The sequence below is a fragment of the Telopea speciosissima genome, chromosome 5 (genome assembly GCF_018873765.1).
Source record: "Telopea speciosissima isolate NSW1024214 ecotype Mountain lineage chromosome 5, Tspe_v1, whole genome shotgun sequence".
Classification (NCBI taxonomy): Eukaryota; Viridiplantae; Streptophyta; class Magnoliopsida; order Proteales; family Proteaceae; genus Telopea; species Telopea speciosissima.
The window spans coordinates 24,500,303-24,512,025 of record NC_057920.1 but is presented as its reverse complement, the minus strand read 5'-3'; positions in this window follow the sequence as shown (position 1 = coordinate 24,512,025).

Below are 11,723 nucleotides of genomic sequence, written 5' to 3'. Positions count from 1 at the left end.
GAGGGGTAAGAAGAACCAAAAAGGGTTGGGGAATTGACACATGGACCACAATGTCACCCTGCAATTACATATTTCCACCACAGTGTATTCAGTAAATTCACAATCTTCAGCGTCAATTCTTCTGGTGGCTGAGTCTTCACTTCCATCATCTTGAGCGGAGACTGGTACTGTGTTGGCACTAAATGTAACGATCCAACCCCTCTATCGGCATGATAGTATCCTCTCTGGCCCAATGGGCCTCAAAGCTTTAAAATGCGTCATACCAAGTAGAGGAGTCTACTCTTTATCAATAGCTCAGGATCTCCCTTCCTAGCCGATGCGGGACTAAGTTTGCACCTCCTCACCGATCTCCCAAAACCCCCTGGTACTAGGCCGTCTATTGGTGGGGACACCTCACCGATCTCCCAGGCGGGTCGATACTAGGCCATATTCTTAGGGTGTTACATTATCCCCCCCTTCACAAGGAGATCTAATCGAGGACTTCTTAACAACCTACCTTTTCCTAATACAGAGCAGCTCTCATCAAAATTCTATCATCGTCGCATTATTTAGATAGTGTATCCTTTTTCGAGGGACAATCGAGGCTACATTTTTTGATACACTGATCTAAATGGCTTTGCGACGTGCATCGAGGGACATTCGAGGGACAACCGAGGCATAGATAAAATTCTTCCCTTGATTGGTATTCTGCACTAAGAGAAAGTATGCTGATGGGATTTCCAATTTCGACCTCGAGAAGCTACGAGGTTAGTTTGTGGCGTATCCTAGTCGTATATGGTCTAATTTCCTACATGATGCATGCAATAGGTATTCCGATAGGATAGAACAAGGTCACCCTTGACAAGATTGATATACCTATCGCTCGTGATAGTGAATTGCGGGTACGTGGTTCTTTTGATATACCTGGGAACAAATCACGCGATCTCAGAGTAATCAAACTAGTGCCCTTTTTCAGTAGCAGAGTATCCCATGGCATACTAGTGAATACCCTCATCGGCAATTCTAGACCCGTACAGTAAATATCAAGGGTTGTGGCTTTGACTGCGAATTACCTATGACTACACATAGGGTTCAGCGACTAACCATGTCACACCCCGGCTCGGTTAATAAGGGCATGGTGTGATCGGATGCCAACAGGCACCCAACCAATCCTCTAGGATCATAAGTTCTGTACTCCCATTCACAGTTCATTAAAACACAGTAAATCAACACAGCGGAAGGGATAAGCAGTAATAATAACAACAATAAATAAGGAGATCAAGTGATAACTAGTTATTTATATTGACTGAAACTTTGTATTACATCATTATAGTTCTCACAAAAGTAAAACAAGACAAAAGTGTAACAGTTTCTGAAGGTTATACTACACAAAAGTAATATATAAACACAAAAAGAGAATAGCCTGCTCCATCAGGCCAAATCACAAGAAAGTGCACGCTTCGCATCCGCAGGAAGCCTCATGAACTTCAAACTCCTGCACCATATGACCCTTATTGGTGTGGAAGTCCGAAGTAGTAATAAGTCCATCATCTGGTTTCTCTGAACCAGCCACACTATCTGAAAAAGAGGGATATCCACAGGGGTGGGCTCCACTGAGCCCAGCAAGAGAAAATATGCAAGCATGTGCATATAGTCCATGATGCATGACCTAGACTAGGGATGCTTCTAGCAACAGTTCTAAGTCTCATGAGGTATAAGTGCTACTATAGTAGGTATGATATTCCCAGTCCCGAAACCACAAACCAAACATCAGTCACCCTGGAATACCACTCTACTATGGTGAAGACCCGGCAAACTCTCAATGCTAACCCTACTATTTGTTCCCATTCTGGTATGTACTCTTCAGACCTGGGACAGTGAATGACATTCTGGTATGTACTCTTCAGATATGCCACGGGTTATCCAAAACCTCACCCCTATTGGCAAGGGTCGTAGCATAGGGTTTTTGATAACCTAACCATATGCATTCTATCATGATGTCATATGTTTCAGCAGTAAGAAGGTAGTAACTCAGTTCCATCATCATCTCATTCACCACAATCATAGAACATAATAATTATGCAAATGCAATATGAAATGCATCCTAAAATTATGCATATATCTAATGGAAAAGAAAAGACTACAACTTATATGAGCCTTAACAACTACACGGCGTATGTACACATGTAGCAAGCACAAGAGCAAAGACAATAAGAAAACATTCCACAAAATAAGAGTCAAATCCCCTTACCTGGAGTTGGAGATAAAGCCTAGCCAATAGAGAGTTCCAACTCACACTTTAACCTCACCAACAGATGATACACAGCCTAAATAGTCAATACACAACATGTATTAGGTCATGCAACAACCTTAAGTAGAAGCCCTAATCATATGGAACCAAAACTGGGACTGCAGTGAGGACCGATTCAGAAGGGACCTGAATTCGATCGGACGTAGGATTCAGCAAGCTGAATCCAGTTGTCAAACCAGTAGCTATTTTTAGGTTTCATTTTCCTAGTTTATGCTTATTTCAAAACCCCAACACCCAAATTGAGTTAGGGGTTTTCTCGGGTACATCCATAGGTCCATTATGACCCATTTGCATGTATCATTCATGCAATGATTCCAACCCAAAAAGGAAAGAAAGGAATTTTCTAATTTTATAGGTAAATGACAGGTAATTATGGGAATAGAGTAATTAGGGCTTTAATGGTTTGGGATGCTGCCCTAGAGTGGTAGATTAGTCTAATTGGGTTAGGGTTTAGGGTTCTAAACAACTATCCTAAGTAATTACAAGTAATAGAGCTGGGTAATCCATGGGTTCAAAGAAAAGATGAAGGGAGAAGATTCCAGAATTGTATGAATCTTACCTTACCCTGCTGTATTGAAGGTGAAGACTTCCACCAAGATTCTCCTCCAAGCTCCAAGTCTTCAATTTGAGCAGAAATTATCAAACCCTAATCTTCCCTCTCCTTCTTTTTCTTCCTTTTCCCTTATCTTCCCTTAGCTTCCTTAGCTGAATCGATTTAGGTTTAGATAGAATGGGTTTAGGCTAAGGTAGTTATATATGTAAGGGGTAATACTAAGGGCTGTTTGGTCCATAGAAAGAAAAATTAGTTTTTAAAATGTATTTCTTTAAATTGATATTTAAAAGATAATTAACTACCTAAGTCTTATAATTATGTTATGATTTAACCTAATAGGCCATAAATGTGGGCCCGGGCTTGTTGGCACATAGGCAGCCCCATAGCACAAAGGGTGTGGGTCCCACTAGGATAAATTTACCTTTTTCCCCCCATAAATTTAACCTAATAGGCCATAAATGTGGGCCCGGGCTTACTGTGTATGCTCGATCCAGCATGTTTGGCATATGAAGCTAATGTGCTGGGACCCAACAGGATCTTCAAATTCAAGGATGGCTAGTTGTGCTGGCTCCTCGGAATCCTCCATAGGCAAGTCAATGGATTGCTCCGAATCCACCACCGATGCAGCCCACAACATTGAGGCAAGCATGGACACCGAACCAGAACCTGTAATCACACAAGTTCAAAAAAGTTCAATTTAGAGGTGGGTTTCACACTCCCCCAACCTTATAAAAAAATTTCATCTTCGAAATTTGACGTACCTGGTAAGTCAAAAAGATAAGGATATCTTTCTCGCATCACATCTTCCCACTTCCAAGATGTCTCACTGGAGGAGTGATTACTCCATTTGACTTTAACATACGAGATGGTACAGCTTCGTAGGTTATGCTCCTTCCTATCAAGAACTTGTTCAGGTACCTCCTCATAGGTCAAATAGACAACAAGTTTAGCAGGCTGTTGAGGCAAGAGATGTGCCGAATCTGGTATATACTGCTTCAACATAGAGACATGGAAGACATCATGCACGCCTGCAAGTGATGGAGGTAGTGCTAGCTTGTATGCGACTGCCCCAACTCTGGCTAGAATCTCGAAGGGACCAATATACCTTGGATTGAGCTTCCCTCTTTTACCAAAACTTACAACTCCTTTGGTTGGAGATACCTTCAGGAAAGCCTTCTCTCCAACATTGAACTGTAGGTGATGTCTTTTCCTATCAGCATAGCTCTTTTGTCATGACTGGGCAGCCCTATCTTTTCTTTAATAAGGTCAACCTTCTCACAAGTAGTTTGGACCAGTTCTGGGCCCAGAATGCATCGCTCTCCAACTTCATCCCAATACAGTGGGGTGCGACAAGTTTTCCCATAAAGTGCCTTAAAAGGAGTCATATCAATGGATGCCTAGTAGCTATTATTGTAGGCAAACTCAACCAGGGAAAGATGTTCATCCTAGCTGCCACTCATCTCTAATGAACATGCCCTAAGCATGTCCTCCAAGGTTTGAATTGTTCTTTCTGATTGTCCATCTATTTCAGGGTGATGTGCTGAGCTATGGTTCAACCTGGTGCCCATTGCACTTTGCAGACTCTTCCAAAATCTTGATGTAAATCTGAAGTCCCTATCTGATACAATATTCACTGGCACCCCATGCAACCAAACACTGTTGTCAACATATAACTTAACCAACTTATCCATGGAATAACTGATATTCATGGAAATGAAATGGGCTGTTTTTGTTAGCCTATCTACAACCACCCAGATGGTATCCATACCCTTCTTAGGGCGAGGGAGGTCTGTGACAAAGTCCATTGTAATTTGTTCCCACTTCCATTCCGGTATAGATAATGGCTGTAACAATCCACTGGGTCGATGTCTAATGGCCTTGACTTGTTGGCAGGTTAAACACTTGGAAACAAATACTGCTACATCATTCTTCATTCCATACCACCACAAGTCCTGCTTCAGGTCCTTGTACATCTTGGTACTCCCTGGATGTATAAACACTAAGGATTGGTGTGCCTCCTTCAACACCAGATTTTTCAGGTCACCAACTGGAGGCACATATAATCTACCCTTGAACATGAGAACACCACTTGGAGTTAGAGTAAAGTCCAAGTCCTTCTATCTTCCTTCTCTGATCTCTTCCATTATCCTTTGAAATTCTTCATCGGAGGATTGGGCTTAAATGATTTGTGCTCTAAGTGAAGGCTCCACAGTTAGCACGGCTAGAGCCTCAGTGGTATTTCCCCTTACAAAGGTCATGTCCAGATCCTTGAACTCCTTCACTAGATGTTTATTCAAGTGTATCATCTCTGTTGACTAGCCTTGTAACTTCCTGCTCAGAGCATCAACCACCACATTGGCTTTGCCTGAATGGTAGAGGATTTCACATTCATAGTCCTTTACAAGTTCCAGCCATCTTCTCTGTCTCATGTTCAATTCATTCTGAGTGAAGAAATATTTTAGGTTCTTATGATCTGTGTATATTTCTATCTTCTCCCCATAGAGGTAATGCCTCCAAATCTTCAGTTGTTGAGAAGCATATGCGACAACCTTCCCATGTTGCATCAGTACATACCCTAGCCCTACTTTAGAAGCATCGGTGTATACAACCATTCCTTCAGTGCCATTTGGAACAATAAGAACAAGGGTTGTCACTAGCTTTTGCTTCAATTCTTGAAAGCTTTTCTCACAGGCTTCAGTCCATTCATACTTGGCACCTTTCTTTGTCAACTGGCTCATAGGTATTACTATCTTAGAAAAGTTTTCTATGAACTTTCTGTAATACCCAGCTAGTCCCAGGAAACTTCTTATTTCTGTCACTGACTTGGGTGTCTCCCAATTAACAATTGCTTCAATCTCGGCTGGATCTACTTCAATTCCATTTACTGAAACAATATGGCCCAGAAACCTAGCTTTAGGTAGCCAAAATTCACATTTGCTGAATTTGACAAACAATTGTTTCTCCCTCAGTCTTTGTATCACGAACCTCAAGTGCCCGGTGTATTCTTCTTCATTCTTGGAGTAAACCAAGATGTCATCAATGAATACAATCATAAATTTAATCCAAGACATCATGGAAAACCCGATTCATTATCTCCATAAAGGCTGTGGGCACATTCGTAAGACCAAAGGGCATCACTAAGAACTCGTAATGCCCATATCAAGTCCGAAAGACTGTCGTATTGATGTCACCTTCTCTAACTTGAAGGTGATGGTATCCGGATCGGAGATCAATCTTCGAAAACACCCTTGCACCTTGTAGTTGGTCGAAGAGGTCATCAATTCTTGGTAATGGATACCTATTCTTGATTGTCAACTTGTTTAGCTCCCAGTAATCTATGCACATTCGCATGCTCCCATCCTTCTTCTTAAAAAAAATACTGATGCACCCTAAGGTGAGACACTCGGCCTTACAAACCCCTTTTTTAGCAAGTCTTGCAGTTGAGCTTGCAATTCCTTCAATTCACTTGGTGCCATTTTGTAAGGTGCTTTGGACACTAGTGCCGCTCCAGGAAGCAAATCGACTATAAACTCAGTCTCCCTTGGCAAAGGTGGACGTGTCAAGTCATCAGGGAAAACATCAGGAAACTCCCTTACTATAGGAATTTCTGACATAGGCCTAACCTTGGTCTCTGTATCCATCACCGAGACGAGGTATCCCTGGCAACCCTTGTTAAGCAGTTTCTTCATCTGAAGTGCCGAGATGACTATCTTAGTTGATTTTCTCTTCTTGTCTCCCACAAAGATAAACCCCTGTTCTCCTCTAGGCTGGAACACAATCTTCTTTTCTGCACAAAGCACATTGGCATTGTATGCTGCCAACAAATCCATACCCAATATGATGTTAAAGTCAGTCATATCAAGTTGAATTAGATGTGCTATCATTTCTCAGGCAACAATTCTTACAAGGTATGGCTCATATACTATGTCTAGTTCTATCACTGACCCTATGGGTGTGCTAATTGCCAAGTCACTCGCCAAACTCTTGGTCTGAATCCCCATTCTCTTGGCAAAAGATGGAGACATAAAGGAGTGTGTGGCTCCGGTGTCAAATAGGGTATATGCTGACGATGCATAGACAAGAATGATACCTAATCGACAAAGACTTGATGAATGCATGTGTATGTTACCAAATAATGAGTACATGGAAGATGTATAGGCAGAATTTATACTTGTAACCACCGTCTGGCTCGCTTCAGCATCTCCAGCAGAGATAAAGTAAATTTGACCTTGAGGCTGGTTGCCCTGCTGTCGATGAGGTAGTGGGGGTCTCCTATTGAAGCGGGTCCTTGAATAGTGGCCCACTTGGTCACAATTGTAGCACTTGGCTTCTTGGTTGGCTACGGTTGTTGGAGCTTCTATAGCCTTGGTGTTGGGGTTTGCATACACAGGCTTGGGAGTTGATGACTCTATAGCCCCCCTTTGAGGCTGAGAAGAGGCCGAGCTGTAGTAGAATGGCTATGGGAATTTGATGTATCCCCTGTCTGCAAAGGGTACTGATCTCTTGCCAGACCCCTGGTTGGTCAGATAGGTATCTCTCTGTTTATCTTCAATCCTCTTCGCGAGCTGTACTACTTTGGAATAGCCTTGAGCCTTGTGGGTGATCATCACTATGGCAAGGGATGGCCTCAAACCATCCTCAAACTTTTGTGCCTTGGCCTCATCAGTGTTCAGGTGGGGAGGGGCGAAGAAAAAGAGTTCCACGAACTTCTGTTGATACTCTAGCACAGACCTAGGGCTCTTTATTAGCTCCATGAGTTCAACTTCCTTCTTCTTCCTTCCACTACTTGGGAAATAGTTGCCAAAGAAGGCTTCCTTGAAGATCTCCCAAGTTAGAACGGGGTGGGCAGCAGCCAAAATGGGCTTGGTGATTTACCACCAGGCTTCTACTTCTTACTGAAGCTTATACCTTGCACAAGAAATCTTTTGTTCTTCATTGCAGCCTAAGAACTCAAAGGCCTTCTCCATTACTTTAACCCACTTGATTGGTAGGAGGGAGTCCTTAGAAATTCCAGCGAAGGTAAGGGGCTGGATTTTTAAGAATCTTTCCATTAAGTGGCCTGTGGCATCATTTACGGAGGCATCAGGGGCAAAAGGACCCATTGGTGGAACATGAACTGCAGGGGCAGCTTGAGTAGTAGGACCAGCAAGGGCAGCAGGAGGGCCTGCATGGTCCTCATGGCAGTTTGTAACTATGTGGCCATGGTGGTCATGAATTGTTGCATTTGCTGTTGCTGACGGTCCATCATATGATCCACGATAGTGGTAACATCCTAGGCTGTGAGGTTCAGAGGATTTTCATGTGTATCCTCCCTTTGAGACTGATCAACATTTGGGGGATTAGAAATGAAGGCTGTATTAGTACATCCTCATGTGTTCATCCGCTGATAGGTGTTCGGATGTTGTCCAACCATGGTTGATCAGCTAAGGAAAGAATCAAACTATTAGCATTTAAAATAATAGTTTGATATGCATCAATAACATGAAGGTATAGATGCAATAGTAAATACTGAGGTTAAACAATGACATACATTTATACTGCCCTATCTAAGGCATTGGACTTGGTCCGCCCACCGATTAAATATGCTTTCGATGCGGGTAGTATGAAATTGAAGGTATTCCACCCTTTGCTCGATGACATTGAAGTCTCTAGTCATAAGGGTTCGGTCATTCCATAACACAGACTGGAGGTACCTCTGGTCACTGATAATCAGTTCGAGTTTATAATTTAAATCATCAATGATTTCATTATTGTAAACACACTCGCCAATTGGCCTCAGTGTGTAACTTATTGGAGTTGCAACGATGTATCACGCTGATATTGCAAATCCTTTATAAAACACTGTGTTATAGTAATTTTTATCATTTTAGTATACATATATAAAGCATATATGTGAAAATCGGAACAAATTTAAACTTTGGAACTTGTGTGATTTCAGGTTCCAATTCGGTGTCCATGGTTGCTTCGATGCTATGGGCTGCATCGATCGAGGACACAGACGAATCCCTCGACACACCTATGGAGGATTCCAGGGATTCTTCCAAACTTACCCTTCTGGAGTCAGAGGACTCCAATAGAACCCCGCACCTGAGCTACCTGTGCCTGATCTGCTGCCTGGACAGTATATAGAATCTCTCCATAAATTAAAACCATTGTAAGTATGATTTATTTGTATTTTATAGTGTATCGTACTGATCGAATAGAGCTAATAGGGGTAGTTTAGTAATTTATCTCTGTGGGACCCACATCCCCAGTGGGGAATCCTATTTTCAATAATTACCCGTACCCGGATTACCCCTGATGTCATATGACATCATTATATAATTAGAATAAGCTATTAGGTACGAAATTCTATTAAAAATCAGATTTAGGAATTAATTTCTAAAAATAGATTTTTATTTTTTAAAGCAAACAACCATTTACTTAAACACTATCTATATAAACCAACCTATTTCACTATTCCCTTAGCTAAAGGAATCAAAAACCGATTCTGCTAGGAAGGCTTAGAGAAGAGATAGAAAAGATGGAGAAAGGAGAAAAAGAAGAAGGGAAAAGAAAGCTGAAACTTGGGGCTGGTTCTCTCCATCGGAAATTGATGCTTGGGAGTCCAATTGGTAACCTGGCTGCTTGATTCAAGGCTGCAGTCTACTGATTTCAAGTAAGCCATAAAAACCCTTGCTGTTCCCATCCTCTCTTTCTCTAATTTCAGCCTAGATTATGCCCAAATCTGAAATTCTACCATTAAAGCTAATGAGTAAAGCTTTAATAACATAAATTCTGCAATTATAACCTGTCCTATGTTAATATGGTTCAGGTATACCTGAAACACCATTGTTGTTTCATTATTAGACTCTAATTCAGACTTTAATAAACAAGTAATGAACCCTAAAGCAGTAAAATTAGGAATTATTGGACAAAATCTCAAATTGGACTTCGATTATGAAATTGGACCCCTAAATTGACCAATGACCCATCTCTGATATCTTTAATTGAACCTATTTATGGTTCAGACCTGAAATTGGCTGCTAATTTCTTGTTGTCCATCAAATTGCAACTGAACCCAATTAAATTATGGAACACTAAGTTAGAAATTTGGGTTAATCTCTTTAAACCCTCAAATTAATTATAATTTTTATAATTAAATCACAATCCCAGGTTGACCCACCTTAGAACAGTGTAAAAATTGAAATTGGTAGCCTGCATGTGAAGATCAGAGCACCTGGGCCAAAAACTCCAATTCTGCCCTCTGAATCAGATCCAATATTTTTGGATAGAAATGCCCCTGGACCCTTGATTAGACCTTAGACTGCCTTCTGACCCTAATACTTGATGTTTTCTTATGTTTTAGGACTGTGTTTGGGCTGTATACTCTGTTCTTGTTTGTGTTGCTGGGATCTTTGGAGGGTAACTGACTTAGTTTAGTCTACAGCTTCAGGTAAGGGGATTTTGACCTTAATTTCGGTGTGTTTGTTCTATTAATTTCTATTTGTTAAATCCTACCATACCATGCATCATAATAATACTCTAAACATGTAGTTTTATAGCTTTCTTCTTCTTTGTGTTAGATGTGCATGTTATTAGGCTGCATTTCCATATTGCATTTGCATTTATTACTTGATTTCTTGGAAGTTATTACAATGATGATGTTGTTGGACAGAATTACTGTATTATCTTATGTTGATTCATATGCCATCATGTTAGTATGCATATGGTTAGGATTTATCATGAACCTAGTGCTACAACCCTTACCAACAGGGGTTGAGGTGTTGGATAACTTGTGGTAGGTCCGAAGGGTAATGCCGGGATGCCATTCACTGTCCCCATGTTAGCGATCTGCTCCGCTATAGGAACAACAGTAGGGTTAGTTTTTGGGGGTCTGCTAGGGTCCGATGGTTCATACCGGAACTGGCAGGTCTTCATCGTAGTAGAATGCTTTGGCTCGGGTGACCGACGTCTGGTTATGTGTTTTCGGGACCGAGGCTAGTATGCCGCTACAGTAGCACTTATACCTCATGAGACTTAGTGTTGCTGTTAGATGCATTCTTAGATCTACGTCATTCATCATGGACTATTTGCACTTGCTTGTGTGTTTCCCTTACTGGGCTCAGTGGAGCTCACCCCCGTGATTAACCTTATTTTTCAGATGATATGTCTACTACTGCTTCTAGTGCTTTTGTGGGAGTCTCCTCTACTCAGAATGCTCCTTCAGCTCTCGGGGTTGATACTCCTCTCTTGGTGGAGCACAATGCTTCGTGTTCTTATGACGACTGTGCCTTCTCCTGAGTCGCCTGGCTGATAGGCTACCTCTTTCCTTTCTCTTTTTGTATAAACACTTTTGTATAGACTATTGTATATAAGTCTTTGGGGTTTTTGGGTTACCTTAGTGAACTTACCATGTAACTCAGTTTCATTTAATATATATACTGCTGTTTTCACTAGATCTTCTTTATTTACTATCTTATTCTTATATTTAATTGCTTCTGCTGCATTTAATTTCTATATTTATGAATGAGATTGCAAATAGAGTACAACACTTGCGATCTTGGTGGGTTGGTTGGATGTGAGACACATCCAGTCACACTTGGCCCTTATAAACCGGGCCGGGGTGTGACATTTAAGTGGTATCAGAGAGATCATGCTCTATTTCTATTCGCAGTCAAGTTCATGATACGGCAGCTCTTAGACTCATTGATCTGAGGGTGAGTCCAGTCTAGGGTTAATTAAAAACTTTAACTAAAAGATACTAAGTAAAAAGAACTTGATTGAAGACTGTAAAAGTAAAGATAAAAACTTGTATTATATATATGTCTGAGTCTTTACAAAATTTCAGTATTTAGGCTGATTTGATTACATAGGTTAGCATGCTGTTATAAGCTGGGA